Source organism: Carcharodon carcharias, chromosome 9 (assembly GCF_017639515.1).
Source record: "Carcharodon carcharias isolate sCarCar2 chromosome 9, sCarCar2.pri, whole genome shotgun sequence".
Lineage (NCBI taxonomy): Eukaryota > Metazoa > Chordata > Chondrichthyes > Lamniformes > Lamnidae > Carcharodon > Carcharodon carcharias.
In genome coordinates this window covers 117,713,497-117,730,526 of record NC_054475.1, presented here as the reverse complement: position 1 = coordinate 117,730,526, position 17,030 = coordinate 117,713,497, and positions in this window count along the sequence as shown.

Genomic DNA, 17,030 nt, shown 5'->3' with positions numbered 1-17,030 from the left:
TGAGTGATTGGGCGGTGTCAGTGTTAGTGAGTGGGGGCTGTCAGTCTGAGTCACTGGCGGGTGTGGTCAGTGTGAGTGATTGTGGGAGTCAGTGTGACTTATTGGGGGGTGTCAGTGTGAGTGATTGAGGGTTGTCAGTGTGACTTATTGGGGGATGTCAGTGTGAGTGATTGAGCGGGGCAGTGTAAGTGATTGGGGTGTCAGAGTGAGTGATTGGGTGTCAACATGAGTGAATGGGGGTGTCAGTCTGAGGGATTGTGGGGTGTCAGTGTGAGTGATTGGGGTCAGTATGAATGATTGGGGGGTGGCAGAATGAATGATTGGGGTTTAGTGTGAGTGATTTGGTGTTCGGTGTGAGTAATTTGGGATGTCAGTGTGAGTGATTTGTGGGTGTCAGTATGTGCGATTGGGGGGTGTCAGCGTGAGCGATTGGGGTTGTCAGTGTGAGTGATTGGCGTGTCAGTTTGAGTGAATGTGGTGTCAGTGTGAGTGAGTGGGGTGATCAGTATGAGTGACTGGGGGCTAGCAGTGTGAGTGACTTGGGGGAGGGGGTCAATTTGAGTGATTGGGGGATTCATTGTGAGTGACTTCGGGGGATTAGTGTGAGGGAGTGGAAGAGTCAATGTGAGTGATTGGGGGAGACAGTGTGAGTGACTGGGGGCTGTCAGTGTGAGTGATTTGGGGTTGTCAGTGTGAGTGATTGGGGGGTCAGTGTGAGTGATTGGGGTGTCAGTGAGAGTGAATGTGGTGTCAGTGTGACTGACTGGGGTGTCAGTATGAGTGATTGGGTGAGTCAGTGTGAGTGATTGGGGGGTGTCAGTGTTAGTAGTTGGGGGCTGTCAGTGTGACAGATTGGGCTGATCATTGTGAGTGATTGGGTGTCAGTGTGAGTGATTGGGATGTCAGTGAGAGTGACTGCGGTGTCAGTCTGAGTGATTGAGACGTGTCATTGAAAGTGATTGGGGTGTCAGTGTGAGTGATTTGGGGGTTCGGTGTGAGGGATTGGGGGTGAAATTGTGAGTGATTTGGGGGGGTTAGTGTGAGTGATTGGGGGAGTCAGTGTGAGTGATTGGGGGAGTCAGTGTGAGTGATTGGGGGAGTCAGTGTGAGTGACTGGGGGATGTCAGTGTGAGTGATTTGGGGTTGTCAGTGTGACTTATTGGGGGGTGTCAGTGTGAATGATTGGGGGTTGTCAGTGTGACTTATTGGGGGATGTCAGTGTGAGTGAATGGGGAAGGTCAGTGTGAGTGATTGAGCGGGGCAGTGTAAGTGATTTGTGTGTCAGAGTGAGTGATTGGGGTGTCAACATGAGTGAATGGGGGTGTCAGTGTGAGGGATTGTGGGGTGTCAGTGTGAGTGATTGGGGGTCAGTATGAATGATTGGGGGGTGGCAGAATGAATGATTGGGGGGTTAGTGTGAGTGATTTGGTGTTCGGTGTGAGTAATTTGGGGTGTCAGTGTGAGTGATTTGTGGGTGTCAGTGTGTGCGATTAGGGGGTGTCAGCGTGAGCGATTGGGGTGGTCAGTGTGAGTGATTGGCGTGTCAGTTTGAGTGAATGTGGTGTCAGTGTGAGTGAGTGGGGTAATCAGTATGAGTGACTGGGGGCTGTCAGTGTGAGTGACTTGGGGGGAGGGGTCAATGTAAGTGATTGGGGGATTCATTGTGAGTGATTTCGGGGGGTTAGTGTGAGGGATTGGAAGAGTCAATGTGAGTGATTGGGGGAGACAGTGTGAGTGACTGGGGGCTGTCAGTGTGAGTGATTTGGGGTTGTCAGTGTGAGTGATTGGGGGGTCAGTGTGAGTGATTGGGGTGTCAGTGAGAGTGAATGTGGTGTCAGTGTGACTGACTGGGGTGTCAGTATGAGTGATTGGGTGAGTCAGTGTGAGTGATTGGGGGGTATCAGTGTTAGTAGTTGGGGGCTGTCAGTGTGACAGATTGGGCTGATCATTGTGAGTGATTGGGTGTCAGTGTGAGTGATTGGGATGTCAGTGAGAGTGACTGGGGTGTCAGTCTGAGTGATTGAGACGTGTCATTGAAAGTGATTGGGGTGTCAGTGTGAGTGATTTGGGGGTTCGGTGTGAGGGATTGGGGGTGTTATTGGGAGTGATTGGGGGAGCCAGTGTGAGTGATTGGGGGTAAATTGTGAGTTATTTGGGGGGTTAGTGTGAGTGATTGGGGGAGTCAGTGTGAGTGATTGGGGGAGTCAGTGTGAGTGATTGGGGGAGTCAGTGTGAGTGACTGGGGGATGTCAGTGTGAGTGATTTGGGGTTGTCAGTGTGACTTATTGGGGGGTGTCAGTGTGAGTGATTGGGGGTTGTCAGTGTGACGTATTGGGGGATGTCAGTGTGAGTGATTGGGGAAGGTCAGTGTGAGTGATTGAGCGGGGCAGTGTAAGTGATTTGTGTGTCAGAGTGAGTGATTGGGGTGTCAACATGAGGGATTGGGTGGGTTAGTGTGCGTGATTGAGTGAGTTACTGTAAGTGTTTGGGGTGTCAACATGAGTGATTGGGGGTGTCAGTGTGAGTGATCGAGGGGTGTCAGTGTGAGTGATTGGGGTCTCAGTGAGAGTGACTGGGTGTCAGTGTGAGTGATTGAGGGGTGTCATTGTAAGTGATTGGGGTGTCAGTGTGAGTGATTGGGGGCTACATTGTGAGTGATTTGGGGGGGTTAGTGTGAGTGATTGGGGGAGCCAGTGTGAGTGATTGGGGGAGTCAGTGTGAGTGACTGGGAGATGTCAGTGTGAGTGATTTGGGGTTGTCAGTGTGACTTACTGGGGGGTGTCAGTGTGAGTGATTGGGGGGTGTCAGTGTGAGTAGTTGGGGGCTGTCAGTGTGACAGATTGGGCTGATCATTGTGAGTGATTGGGTATCAGTGTGAGTGATTGGGGAATTCATTGTGAGTGATTTGGGGGGGTTTAGTGTGAAGGGTTGGGGGAGTTAGTGTGAGTGATTGGGGGAGTCAGTGTGAGTGACTGGGGGGTGACAGTGTGAGTGACTGGGGACTACACTGTGAGTGTTGTGGGAGTCAGTGTGAGTGATTGGGGGGGTCAGTGTGAGTGATTGGGGGGTCAGTGAGAGTGAATGTGGTGTCGGTGTGAGTGATTGGGGTGTCAGTGTGAGTGATTGGGTGAGTCAGTGTGAGGGATTGGGGGGTGTAAGTGTGAGTAATTGGGGGGTGTCAGTGTGAGTGAGTGGGGTGATCAGTGTGAGTGATAGGGGGGTTCATTGTGAGTTATTTGGGGAGTCAGTGTGAGTGACTGGGAGGTGTCAGTGTAAGTGATTTGGGGTTGTCTGTGTGACTTATTGGGGGGTGTCAGTGTGAGTGATTGGGGGAGGTCAGTTTGAGTGATTGTGGGTGTCAGTGTGAGTGAATGAGGGAGTCAGTGTGAGTGAATGGGATGTCAGTGTCAATGATTGGGATGCCAGTATGAGTAATTGGGGGAGTCAGTGTGAGTAGTTGGGGGCTGTCAGTGTGACAGATTGGGCTGGTCATTGTGAGTGATTGGGTGTCAGTGTGAGTGATTGGGATGTCAGTGAGAGTGACTGGGGTGTCAGTCTGAGTGATTGAGTGATTGAGAAGTGTCATTGTAAGTGATTGGGGTGTCAGTGTGAGTGATTTGGGGGGTCGGTGTGAGGGATTGGGGGTGTTGGTGGGAGTGATTGTGGGGTGTCAGTGTGAGTGAGTGGGTGATCAGTATGAGTGACTGGGGGATGTCAGTTTGAGTGACTGGGGGGGGGGGGTCAGTGTGAGTGATTGGGGGCTACATTGTGAGTGATTTGGGGGGGTTAGTGTGAGTGATTGGGGGAGTCAGTGTGAGTGATTGGGAGAGTCAGTTTGAGTGACTGGAGGGTGTCAGTGTGAGTAGTTGGGGGGTGTCAGTGTGACTGATTGGGGTGGTCAGTGTGAATGATTGGCGTGTCAGTTTGAGTGAATGTGGTGTCAGTGTGAGTGAGCGGGGTGATCAGTATGAGTGACTGGGGGCTGTCAGTGTGAGTGACTGTGGGGGGGTGTCAGTTTGAGTGATTGGGGGATTCATTGTGAGTGATTTTGGGGGGTTAGTGTGAGGGATTGGAAGAGTCAATGTGAGTGATTGGGGGAGACAGTGTGAGTGACTGGGGATGTCAGTGTGTGTGATTTGGGGTTGTCAGTGTGAGTGATTGGGGTGTCAATGAGAGTGAATGTGGTGTCAGTGTAACTGACTGGGGTGTCAGTATGAGTGATTGGGTGAGTCAGTGTGAGTGATTGAAGGGTGTCAGTGTGAGTAGTTGGGGGCTGTCAGTGTGACAGATTGGGCTGATCATTGTGAGTGATTGGGTGTCAGTGTGAGTGATTGGGATGTCAGTGAGAGTGACTGGGGTGTCAGTCTGAGTGATTGAGAGGTGTCATTGAAAGTGATTGGGGTGTCAGTGTGAGTGATTTGGGGGTTCGGTGTGAGGGATTGGGGGTGTTATTGGGAGTGATTGGGGGAGCCAGTGTGAGTGATTGGGGGTAAATTGTGAGTGATTTGGGGGGGTTAGTGTGAGTGATTGGGGGAGTCAGTGTGAGTGATTGGGGGAGTCAGTGTGTGTGATTGGGGGAGCCAGTGTGAGTGATTGGGGGAGTCAGTGTGTGTGATTGGGGGCTCAGTGTGAGTGACTGGGGGATGTCAGTGTGAGTGATTTGGGTTGTCAGTGTGACTTATTGGGGGGTGTCAGTGTGAGTGATTGGGGGTTGTCAGTGTGATTTATTGGGGGATGTCAGTGTGAGTGATTGGGGGAGGTCAGTGTGAGTGATTGAACGGGGCAGTGTAAGTGATTGGGGTGTCAGAGTGAGTAATTGGGGTGTCAACATGAGGGATTGGGTGGGTCAGTGTGCGTGATTGAGTGAGTCACTGTAAGTGATTGGGGTGTCAACATGACTGAATGGGGGAGTCAGTGTAAGGGATTGTGGGGTGTCAGTGAGATTTGTGGGTGTCAGTATGTGCGATTGGGGGGTGTCAGCGTGAGCGATTGGGGTGGTCAGTGTGAGTGATTGGCGTGTCAGTGTGAGTGATTGCGGTGTCAGTGTGAGTGATTGAGGGGTGTTAGTGTGAGTGATTTTGCGTGGTCAGTGTGATTGATCGAGGGGTGTCAGTGTGAGTGATTTGGGTTTCAGTGAGAGTGACTGGGGTGTCAGTGTGTGTGATTGAGTGGTGTTATTATAAGTGATTGGGGTGTCAGTGTGAGTGATTTGGGGGCTCGGTGTGAGTGATTGGGTGTGTCAATGGGAGTGATTGGGGAGTGTCAGTGTGAGCGATGGGGGTTGTCAGTGTGAGCGGTTGGAGGGTGTCAATGTGAGCGATTGGTGGGTGTAAGTGTAGGTAATTGGGGGGTGTCAGTGTGAGTGAGTGGGGTGATCAGTATGAGTGACTGGGGGGTGTCAGTTTGAGTGACAGTGGGGTCAGCATGAGTGATTGGGGGGTTCATTGTGAGTGATTTTGTGGGTTAGTGTGAGTATTTGGGGGAGTCAGTGCGAGTGACTGGGGGAGTCAGTGTGAGTGACTGGGGGGTGTCAGTGTGAGTAGTTGGGGGGTCTCAGTGTGACTGATTGGGGTGGTCAGTGTGAGTGATTGGGGGGGTCAGTGTGAATGAATGGGATGCCAGTATGAATGATTGGGGGATGTCAGTGTGAGTGAGTGGGGTGATCAGTATGAGTGAGTGGGGGATGTCAATGTGAGTGACTGCCGGGGGTGGTAAGTGTGAGTGATTGGGGTTGTCAGTTTGAGTGACTGGGGGATGTCAGTGTACGTGATTTGGGGTTGTCAGTGTGACTTATTGGGGGGTGTCAGCGTGAGTGATTGGGGGTTGTCAGTATGACTTATTGGGGGCTATCAGTGTGAGTGATTGGGGGAGGTCAGTGTGAGTGATTGAGCGGGGCAGTGTAAGTGATTGGGGTGTCAGAGTGAGTGATTGGGGTGTCAACATGAGTGATTGGGTGAGTCAGCGTGAGTGATTGTGGGTGTCAGTGTGCGTGAATGAGGCGATCAGTGTGAGTGAATGGGATGTCAGTGACACTGATTGGGATGCCAGTATGAGTAATTGGGGGAGTCAGTGTGAGTAGTTGGGGGCTGTCAGTGTGACAGATTGGGCTGGTCATTGTGAGTGATTGGGTGTCAGTGTGAGTGATTGGGATGTCAGTGAGAGTGACTGGGGTGTCAGTCTGAGTGATTGAGTGATTGAGAGGTGTCATTGTAAGTGATTGGGGTGTCAGTGTGAGTGATTTGGGGGGTCGGTGTGAGGGATTGGGGGTGTTGGTGGGAGTGATTGGGGGTGTCAGTGTGAGTGAGTGGGTCATCATTATGAGTGACTGGGGGATGTCAGTGTGAGTGACTGGGGGGGGGGGGGTCAGTGTGAGTGATTGGGGGCTACATTGTGAGTGATTTGGGGGAGTTAGTGCGAGTGATTGGGGGAGTCAGTGTGACTGATTGGGGTGGTCAGTCTGAGTGATTGGGGGTGTCACTGTGAATGAATGGGGTGTCAGTGTGACTGATTGGGATGTCAGTATGAGTGATTGTGGGGTGTCAGTGTGAGTGAGTGGGGTGATCAGTATGAGTGAGTGGGGGATGTCAGTGTGAGTGACTGGCGGGGATGGTCAGTGTGAGTGATTGGGCGAGTCAGTGTGACTTATTGGGGGGTGTCAGTGTGAGTGATTGAGGGTTGTCAGTGTGACTTATTGGGGTATGTCAGTGTGAGTGATTGAGCGGGGCAGTGTAAGTGATTGGGGTGTCAACATGAGTGAATGGGGGAGTCAGTGTGAGGGATTGTGGGGTGTCGGTGTGAGTGATTGGGGGTCAGTATGAATGATTGGGGGATGGCAGAATGAATGATTGGGGGGGTCGCTGTGAGTGATTTGGGGGTCGGTGTGAGTAAGTTGGGGTGTCAGTGTGAGTGATTTGTGGGTGTCAGTATGTGCGATTGGGGGGTGTCAGCGTGAGCGATTGGGGTGGTCAGTGTGAGTGATTGGCGTGTCAGTTTGAGTGAATGTGGTGTCAGTGTGACTGATTGGGGTGTCAGTATGAGTGATTGTGGGTGTCCGTGTGAGTAAATGAGGGGGTCAGTGTGAGTGAATGTGGTCTCAGTGTCACTGATTGGGATGCCAGTATGAGTGATTGGGGGGTGTCAGTGTGTGAGTGGGGTGATCAGTATGAGTGACTGGGGGCTGTCAGTGTGAGTGACTGCGGGGGTGGGTTCAGTTTGAGTGATTGGGGGATTCATTGTGAGTGATTTGGGGGTGTTAGTGTGAGGGATTGGAAGAGTCAATGTGAGTGATTGGGGGAGTCAGTGTGAGTGACTGGGGGGTGTCAGTGTGAGTTATTTGGGGTTGTCAGTGTGAGTGATTGGGTGAGTCAGTGTGAGTGATTGTGGGGTGTCAGTGTGAGTAGTTGGGGGCTGTCAGTTTGACAGATTGGGCTGATCATTGTGAGTGATTGGGATGTCAGTGAGAGTGACTGGGGTGTCAGTCTGAGTGATTGAGAGGTGTCATTGTAAATGATTGGGGTGTCAGTGTGAGTGATTTGGGGACTCGGTGTGAGGGATTGGGGGTTGTCAGTGTGACTTATTGGGGGATGTCAGTGTGAGTGATTGGGGAAGGTCAGTGTGAGTGATTGAGCGGGGCAGTGTAAGTGATTTGTGTGTCAGAGTGAGTGATTGGGGTGTCAACATGAGGGATTGGGTGGGTTAGTGTGCGTGATTGAGTGAGTCACTGTAAGTGATTGGGGTGTCAACATGAGTGATTGGGAGAGTCAGTGTGAGTGATCGAGGGGTGTCAGTGTGAGTGATTGGGGGGGTCAGTGTGAGTGATTGGGGTGTCAGTGAGAGTAAATGTGGTGTCAGTGTGACTGATTGTGGTGTCAGTATGAGTGATTGGGTGAGTTAGTGTGAGTGATTGTGGGGTGTCAGTGTGAGTAGTTGGGGGCTGTCAGTTTGACAGATTGGGCTGATCAATGTGAGTGATTGGGTGTCAGTGTAAGTGATTGGGATGTCAGTGAGAGTGACTGGGGTGTCAGTCTGAGTGATTGAGGGGTGTCATTGTAAGTGATTGGTGTGTCAGTGTGAGTGATTGGGGGTTACATTGTGAGTGATTTGGGGGGGTTAGTGTGAGTGATTGGGGGAGCCAGTGTGAGTGATTGGGGGAGTCAGTGTGAGTGATTGGGGGAGACAGTGTGAGTGACTGGGAGATGTCAGTGTGAGTGAATTGGGGTTGTCAGTGTGACTTACTGGGGGGTGTCAGTGTGAGTGATTGGGGGGTGTCAGTGTGAGTAGTTGGGGGCTGTCAGTGTGACAGATTGGGCTGATCATTGTGAGTGATTGGGTGTCAGTGTGAGTGATTGGGATGTCAGTGAGAGTGACTGGGGTGTCACTCTGAGTGATTGAGAGGTGTCATTGTAAGTGATTGGGGTGTCAGTGTGAGTGATTTTGGGGTTCGGTGTGAGTGATTGGGTGTGTCAATGGGAGTGATTGGGGGGTGTCAGTGTGAGCGATAGGGGGGTGTCAGTGTGAGTGATTGGAGGGTGTCAGTGTGAGCGATTGGGGGGTGTAAGTGTGAGTAGTTGGGGTGTCAGTGTGAGTGAGTGGGGTGATCAGTATGAGTGACTGGGAGGTGTCAATTTGAGTGACGGTGGGTTCAGCGTGAGTGATTGGGGGGTTCATTGTGAGTGATTTTGGGGGTTAGTGTGAGTATTTGGGGGCGTCAGTGCGAGTGATTGGGGGAGTCAGTTTGAGAGACTGGGGGGTGTCAGTGTAAATAATTTGGGGTTGTCAGTGTGACTTATTGGGGGGTGTCAGTGTGAGTGATTGGGGGAGGTCAGTGTGAGTGAATGTGGTGTCAGTGTGACTGATTGGGGTGTCAGTATCAGTGATTGTGGGAGTTATTGTGAGTGATTGGGGTGGTCAGTGTGAGTGAATGTGGTGTTAGTTTGACTGATTTGGATGCCAGTGTGAGTGACTGGGGGGTGTCAGTGTGAGTAGTTTGGGGGGTGTCTGTGTGACTGATTGGGGTGGTCAGTGTGAGTGATTGGGGGGTTCAGTGTGAATGAGTGGGATGCCAGTATGAGTGATTGGGGTATGTCAGTGTGAGTGATTGGGGGTTGTCAGCGTGAGTGATTGAGCGGGGCTGTGTAAGTGGTTGGGGTGTCAGAGTGAGTGATTGGGGTGTCAGCATTAGGGATTGGGTGGGTCACTGTGAGTGATTGTGGGGTGTCAGTGTGAGTCATTGGGGGTCAGTATGAATGATTGGGGGGTGGCAGTATGAATGATTGGGGGGGTCGCTGTGAGTGATTTGGGGGTCGGTGTGAGTAATTGTGGGTGTCAGTGTGAGTGATTTGGGGGTGTCTGTATATGCGATTGGGGGGTGTCAGCGTGAGCAATGGGGTGGTCAGTGTGAGTGATTGGTGTGTCAGTGTGAGTGATTGCGGTGTCAGTGTGAGTGATTGAGGTGTGTTAGTGTGAGTGATTGGGGGTGGTCAGTGTGAGTGATAGAGGGGTGTCAGTGTGAGTGATTGGGGTTTCAGTGAGAGTGACTGGGGTGTCAGTGTGAGTGATTGAGTGGTGTCATTGTAAGTGATTTGGGTTTCAGTGTGAGTGATTTGGGGGTTCGGTGTGAGTGATTGGGTTTGTCAATGGGAGTGATTGGGAGGTGACAGTGTGAGCGATGGGGGGGTGTCAGTGTGAGTAATTGGGGTGTGTCAGTGTGAGTGATTGGGAGGTTAATTGTGAGTGATTTGGGGAGTCTTTGTGAGTGACTGGGGGGTGTCGGTGTAAGTGATTTGGGGTTGTCTGTGTGACTTATTGGGGGGTGTCAGTGTGAGTGATTTGGGGAGGTCAGTTTGAGTGATTGTGGGTGTCAGTGTGAGTGAATGAGGGGGTCAGTGTGAGTGAATGGGGTGTCAGTGTCACTGATTGGGATGCCAGTATGAGTAATTGGGGGAGTCAGTGTGAGTAGTTGGGGGCTGTCAGTGTGACAGATTGGGCTGGTCATTGTGAGTGATTGGGTGTCAGTGTGAGTGATTGGGATGTCAGTGAGAGTGACTGGGGTGTCAGTCTGAGTGATTGAGTGATTGAGAGGTGTCATTGTAAGTGATTGGGGTGTCAGTGTGAGTGATTTGGGGGGTCGGTGTGAGGGATTGGGGGTGTTGGTGGGAGTGATTGGGGGAGTCAGTGTGAGTAGTTGGGGGCTGTCAGTGTGACAGATTGGGCTAGTCATTGTGAGTGAATTGGGTGTAAGTGTGAGTGATTGGGATGTCAGTGAGAGTGACAGGGGTGTCAGTCTGAGTGATTGAGTGATTGAGAGGTGTCATTGTAAGTGATTGGGGTGTCAGTGTGAGTGATTTGGGGGGTCGGTGTGAGGGATTGGGGGTGTTAGTGGGAGTGATTGGGGGGTGTCAGTGTGAGTGAGTGGGGTGATCAGTATGAGTGACTGGGGGATGTCAGTGTGAGTGACTGGGCGGGGGTCATTGTGAGTGATTGGGGGCTACATTGTGAGTGATTTGGGGGATCAGTGTGAGTGATTGGGGGAGGCAGTGTGAGTGATTGGAGGAGTCAGTGTGAGTGACTGGGAGGTGTCAGTGTGAGTCGTTGGGGGGTGTTAGTGTGACTGATTGGGGTGGTCAGTCTGAGTGATTGGGGGGGTCACTGTGAATGAATGGGGTGTCAGTGTGAATGATTGGGATGTCAGTATGATTGATTGGGGCTGTCAGTGTGAGTGAGTGGGATGATCAGTATGGGTGAGTGGGGGATGTCAGTGAGAGTGAATGTGGTGTCAGTGTGACTGATTGGGGTGTCAGTATGAGTGATTGGGTGAGTCAGTGTGAGTGATTGGGGGCTGTCAGTGTTACAGATTGGGCTGGTCATTGTGAGTGATTGGGTGTCAGTGTGAGTGATTGGGATGTCAGTGAGAGTGACTGGGGTGTCAGTCTGAGTGATTTAGTGGTGTCATTGTAAGTGATTGGGGTGTCAGTGTGAGTGATTTGGGGGTCGGTGTGAGGGATTGGGGGTGTTAGTGGGAGTGATTGGGGGCTGTCAGTATGAGTGAGTGGGGTGATCAGTATGAGTGACTGGGGGATGTTAGTGTGAGTGACTGGCGGGGGGGGGCTTCAGTGTGAGTGATTGGGGGCTACATTGTGAGTAACCTGAGGGGGTTAATGTGAGTGATTGGGGGAGTCAGTGTGAGTGATTGGAGGAGTCAGTTTGAGTGATTGGGGGAGTCAGTTTGAGTGACTGGGGGGTGTCAGTGTGAGTAGTTGGTGGTGTCAGTGTGACTGATTGGGTTGGTCAGTCTGAGTGATTGGGGGATCTCTGTGAATGAATGGAGTGTCAGTGTGACTGATTGGGATGCCAGTATGAGTGATTGGGGGGTGTCAGTGTGAGTGAGTGGGGTGATCAGTATGAGTGACTGGTGGGTATCAGTGTGAGTGACTGGTGGGGGTGGTCAGTGTGAGTGGTTGGGGGAGTCAGTGTGAGTGACTGAGGGATGTCAGTGTACGTGATTTGGGGTTGTCAGTGTGACTTATTGGGGGGTGTCAGTGTGAGTGATTGGGGGTTGTCAGTGTGACTTATTGGGGGATGTTAGTGTGAGTGATTGGGGGAGGTCAGTGTGAGTGATTGAGCGGGGCAGTGTAAGTGATTGGGGTGTCAGAGTGAGTGATTGGGGTGTCAACATGAGGGATTTGGTGGGTCAGTGTGAGTGATTGAGTAAGTCAGTGTAAGTGATTGGGGTGTCAACATGAGTGAATGGGGGAGTCAGTGTGAGGGATTGTGGGGTGTCAGTGTGAATGATTGTGGGGTGGCAGAATGAATGATTGGGGGGGTCGTTGTGAGTGATTTGGGGGTCGGTGTGAGTAATTTGGGGTGTCAGTGTGAGTGATTTGGGGGTGTCAGTTTGTGCGATTGGGGGGTGTCAGCGTGAGTGATTGGCGTGTCAGTGTGAGTGATTGCGGTGTCAGTGTGAGTGATTGAGGGGTGTTAGTATGAGTGATTGGGGGTTGTCAGTGTGAGTGATTGGGGTTTCAGTGAGAGTGACTGGGGTGAGAGTGTGAGTGATTGAGGGGTGTCATTGTATGTGTTTGGGGTATCAGTGTGAGTGATTTGGGGGTTCGGTGTGAGTGATTGGGTGTGTCTATGTGAATGAATGGTGGGTGTCAGTGTGAGCAATGGGGGGGTGTCAGTGTGAGCGATTGGAGGGTGTCAGTGTGACTGATTGGGTTGGTCAGTCTGAGTGATTGGGGGATCTCTGTGAATGAATGGAGTGTCAGTGTGACTGATTGGGATGCCAGTATGAGTGATTGGGGGGTGTCAGTGTGAGTGAGTGGGGTGATCAGTATGAGTGACTGGTGGGTATCAGTGTGAGTGACTGGTGGGGGTGGTCAGTGTGAGTGGTTGGGGGAGTCAGTGTGAGTGACTGAGGGATGTCAGTGTACGTGATTTGGGGTTGTCAGTGTGACTTATTGGGGGGTGTCAGTGTGAGTGATTGGGGGTTGTCAGTGTGACTTATTGGGGGATGTTAGTGTGAGTGATTGGGGGAGGTCAGTGTGAGTGATTGAGCGGGGCAGTGTAAGTGATTGGGGTGTCAGAGTGAGTGATTGGGGTGTCAACATGAGGGATTTGGTGGGTCAGTGTGAGTGATTGAGTAAGTCAGTGTAAGTGATTGGGGTGTCAACATGAGTGAATGGGGGAGTCAGTGTGAGGGATTGTGGGGTGTCAGTGTGAATGATTGTGGGGTGGCAGAATGAATGATTGGGGGGGTCGTTGTGAGTGATTTGGGGGTCGGTGTGAGTAATTTGGGGTGTCAGTGTGAGTGATTTGGGGGTGTCAGTTTGTGCGATTGGGGTGTCAGCGTGAGTGATTGGCGTGTCAGTGTGAGTGATTGCGGTGTCAGTGTGAGTGATTGAGGGGTGTTAGTATGAGTGATTGGGGGTTGTCAGTGTGAGTGATTGGGGTTTCAGTGAGAGTGACTGGGGTGAGAGTGTGAGTGATTGAGGGGTGTCATTGTAAGTGATTGGGGTATCAGTGTGAGTGATTTGGGGGTTCGGTGTGAGTGATTGGGTGTGTCAATGTGAATGAATGGTGGGTGTCAGTGTGAGCAATGGGGGGGTGTCAGTGTGAGCGATTGGAGGGTGTCAGTGTGACTGATTGGGTTGGTCAGTCTGAGTGATTGGGGGATCTCTGTGAATGAATGGAGTGTCAGTGTGACTGATTGGGATGCCAGTATGAGTGATTGGGGGGTGTCAGTGTGAGTGAGTGGGGTGATCAGTATGAGTGACTGGTGGGTATCAGTGTGAGTGACTGGTGGGGGTGGTCAGTGTGAGTGGTTGGGGGAGTCAGTGTGAGTGACTGAGGGATGTCAGTGTACGTGATTTGGGGTTGTCAGTGTGACTTATTGGGGGGTGTCAGTGTGAGTGATTGGGGGTTGTCAGTGTGACTTATTGGGGGATGTTAGTGTGAGTGATTGGGGGAGGTCAGTGTGAGTGATTGAGCGGGGCAGTGTAAGTGATTGGGGTGTCAGAGTGAGTGATTGGGGTGTCAACATGAGGGATTTGGTGGGTCAGTGTGAGTGATTGAGTAAGTCAGTGTAAGTGATTGGGGTGTCAACATGAGTGAATGGGGGAGTCAGTGTGAGGGATTGTGGGGTGTCAGTGTGAATGATTGTGGGGTGGCAGAATGAATGATTGGGGGGGTCGTTGTGAGTGATTTGGGGGTCGGTGTGAGTAATTTGGGGTGTCAGTGTGAGTGATTTGGGGATGTCAGTTTGTGCGATTGGGGGGTGTCAGCGTGAGTGATTGGCGTGTCAGTGTGAGTGATTGCGGTGTCAGTGTGAGTGATTGAGGGGTGTTAGTATGAGTGATTGGGGGTTGTCAGTGTGAGTGATTGGGGTTTCAGTGAGAGTGACTGGGGTGAGAGTGTGAGTGATTGAGGGGTGTCATTGTAAGTGATTGGGGTATCAGTGTGAGTGATTTGGGGGTTCGGTGTGAGTGATTGGGTGTGTCAATGGGAATGAATGGTGGGTGTCAGTGTGAGCAATGGGGGGGTGTCAGTGTGAGCGATTGGAGGGTGTCAGTGTGAGCGATTGGGGGGTGTAAGTGTGAGTAATTGGGGGGTGTCAGTGTGAGTGAGTGGGGTGATCAGTATGAGTGACTTGGTGGGTGTCAGTGTGAATGATTGGGGGGTTCATTTTGAGTGATTTTGGGGGTTAGTGTGAGTGATTGGGGGTGTCAGTGTGAGTGATTGGGGGAGTCAGAGTGAGTGACTGGGGGGTGTCAGTGTAAGTGATTTGGGGTTGTCTGTGACTTATTGGGGGGTGTCAGTGTGAGTGATTGGGGGAGGTCAGTTTGAGTGAATGTGGTGTCAGTGTGACTGATTGGCGTGTCAGTGTGAGTGATTGTGGGTCAGTGTGAGTGACTGGGGACTGGCATTGTGAGGGAGTGTGGTGGTCAGTGTGTGTGATTGGGGGGTGTCAGTGTGAGTGACTGGGCTTGTCAGTGTCAGTGATTGGAAGGGTCAGCGTGAGTCAGTGGGGTGGTCAGTGTGAGTAACTGGGCGTCAATGAGGGTGATTGGGGTGTAAGTTTGAGTGATTGGGGGTGTCAGTGTTACTGATTGTTGTGCCAGTGTGACTAATTGGGGGTGTCATTGTGAGTGATTGGGGGGGGACAGTGTGAGTTATGGGGCGATCAGTGTGAGTGATTCGTCGGCTAGTGTGACTAATTGGGAGGGTTAGTGTGACAAATTGCTGAGGGGTGGATCAGTGTGAGTGATTGAGTGATTCAGTGTAAGTGATTGGGGTGTCAACATGAGTGATTGAGGGGGTCAGTGTGAGGAATTGTGAGTGTCAGTGTGGGTGATTGGGGGTTCAGTGTGACAGATTGGGTTGTCAACGTGAATGATTGGGGGTGGATCAGTGTGACTGATTGGTGTGTCAGAGTGAGTGATTAGGGGTGTCAATGTGAATGATTGGGGAGTCAGTGTGAGTGATGGGGGGGTCAGTGTGAGCGACTGGGAGTGTCAGTGTCAGTGATTGGGGGTACAGTGTGAGTGATTGGGGGTTCAGTGTGAGTGATTGGGGATGTCAGTGTGAGTGATTGGTGCGTGTCAGGGTGAGTGATTGGGGGCTCAGTGAGAATGATTGGGGGGGGTCAGTGTGAGGGATTTGGGGGGCCAGTGTGAATGATTGGGGGATAAGTGTGACAGATTGGGTTGTCAACATGAATGATTCAGCGTGGGTCAGTATGACTGATTGGGAGTCAGTGTGACTGATTAGGGCTGTCATTTTGAGTGATTGGGGGGGTCAGTATGAGTCATGTGGGGGGGGGTCAGTGTGAGTGATTGTGGGGGTCAGTGTGAGTGATTTGGGGTGTCAGTGTGAGTGATTCGGGGTTCAGTGTGTGTGATCCGGGGGTTCAGTGTGAGTGATTCGGGGGGTCAGTGTGAGTGATTGAGTGATTCAGTGTAAGTGATTCGGTTGTCAATATGAGTAATTGAGGGGTTCAGTGGGAGGGTTTGGGGGTATCAATGTGAGTGATTGGGAGTTCAGTGTGAGTGATTGGGGGTGCCAGTGTGACTGAATTGGGAGGTCAGTGTGAGTGATTGGAACGTGTCAGCATGAATGAGTGGGGTGGTCAGTGTGAGTAATTTGGGTTGAATGTGAGTGATTGGGGGTGGTCAGTATGAGTAATTAGGGGTGTCAGTGTGAGTGATTGGTGGTGTCATTGTAAGTGATTAGGGTTTTACTGTGAGTTAGTGGGGTGGGGCAGTTTGACTGATAGAGGGTGTCAGTGTGAGTGATTGTGGCTCAGTGTGAGTGATTGGGGGTCATTGTGAATGATTTGGGGTTAAGTGTGAGTGATTGGGATGTTATTGTGAGTGATTGGAGGGTGGCAGTGTTAGTCATTGGGGGGGTCAGTGTGATTGATTGGGAGGTGTTAGTGTGAGTGATTGGGGATGTGTGTGATGGATTTGTGGAAATCAGGGTGAGTGATTGGGGGCACAGTGAGAATGGTTGGGGGGGTCAGTGTGATGGATTGGGGGGTGTCGGTGTGAGTGATTGGGGGGGCGGTCAGTGTGAGTAATTGGGGGTTCAGTGTGAGTGATTGGGGGGCAGCATTGTGAGGGAGTGTGGTGGTCAGTGTGTGTGATTGGGAGTGTCAGTGTGAGTGATTGGGCTTGTTAGTGTCAGTGATTTGAAGGTCAGCGTGAGTCAGTGGGGTGGTCAGTGTGAGAAACTGGGGGTCAATGAGGGTGATTGGGGTGTAAGTTTGAGTGATTGGGGGTGTCAGCGATACTGACTGTTGTGTCAGTGTGACTGATTGGGGTGTCATTGTGAGTGATTGGGGGAGACAGTGTGAGTTATTGGGGCCGTCAGTGTGAGTGATTCGGGGTGTCAGTGTGTGTGATTTGCCGGCTAGTGTGACTAATTGGGAGGGTCAGTGTGACTAATTGGCGGGGGGGGGTCAGTGTGAGTGATTGAGTGATTCAGTGTAAGTGTTTGGGGTGTCAACCTGAGTGATTGAGGGGGTCAGTGTGAGGGATTGTGCGTGTCAGTGTGGGTGATTCGGGGTTCAGTGTAACAGATTGGGTTGTCAACGTGAATGATTGGGGGTGGGTCAGTGTGACTGATTGGTGTGTCAGAGTGACTGATTGGGGGTGTCATTGTGAATGATTGGGAGTCAGTGTAAGTGATTTGGGGGGTCAGTGTGAGTGATTGGGGGGGTCAGTGTGAGGGATTATGGGGTGTCAGTGTGAATGATTGGTGGTTCAGTGTGACAGATTGGGGTGTCAATGTGAATGATTGGGGGTGGGTCAATGAGACTGATTGGGGTGTCAGTGTGAGTGATTGGGGGGGGTCAGTATGACTGATTGGTGTGTCAGTGTGACTGATCAGGGCTGTCACTGTGAGTGATTGGGGTGGTCAGTGTGAGTGATTGCGGGGTCAGTGTGACTGATTGGGGGGTCAGTGTGACTGATTGGGGATCAGTGTGAGTGATTGTGTGATTCAGTGTAAGTGATTCGGTTGTCAACATGAGT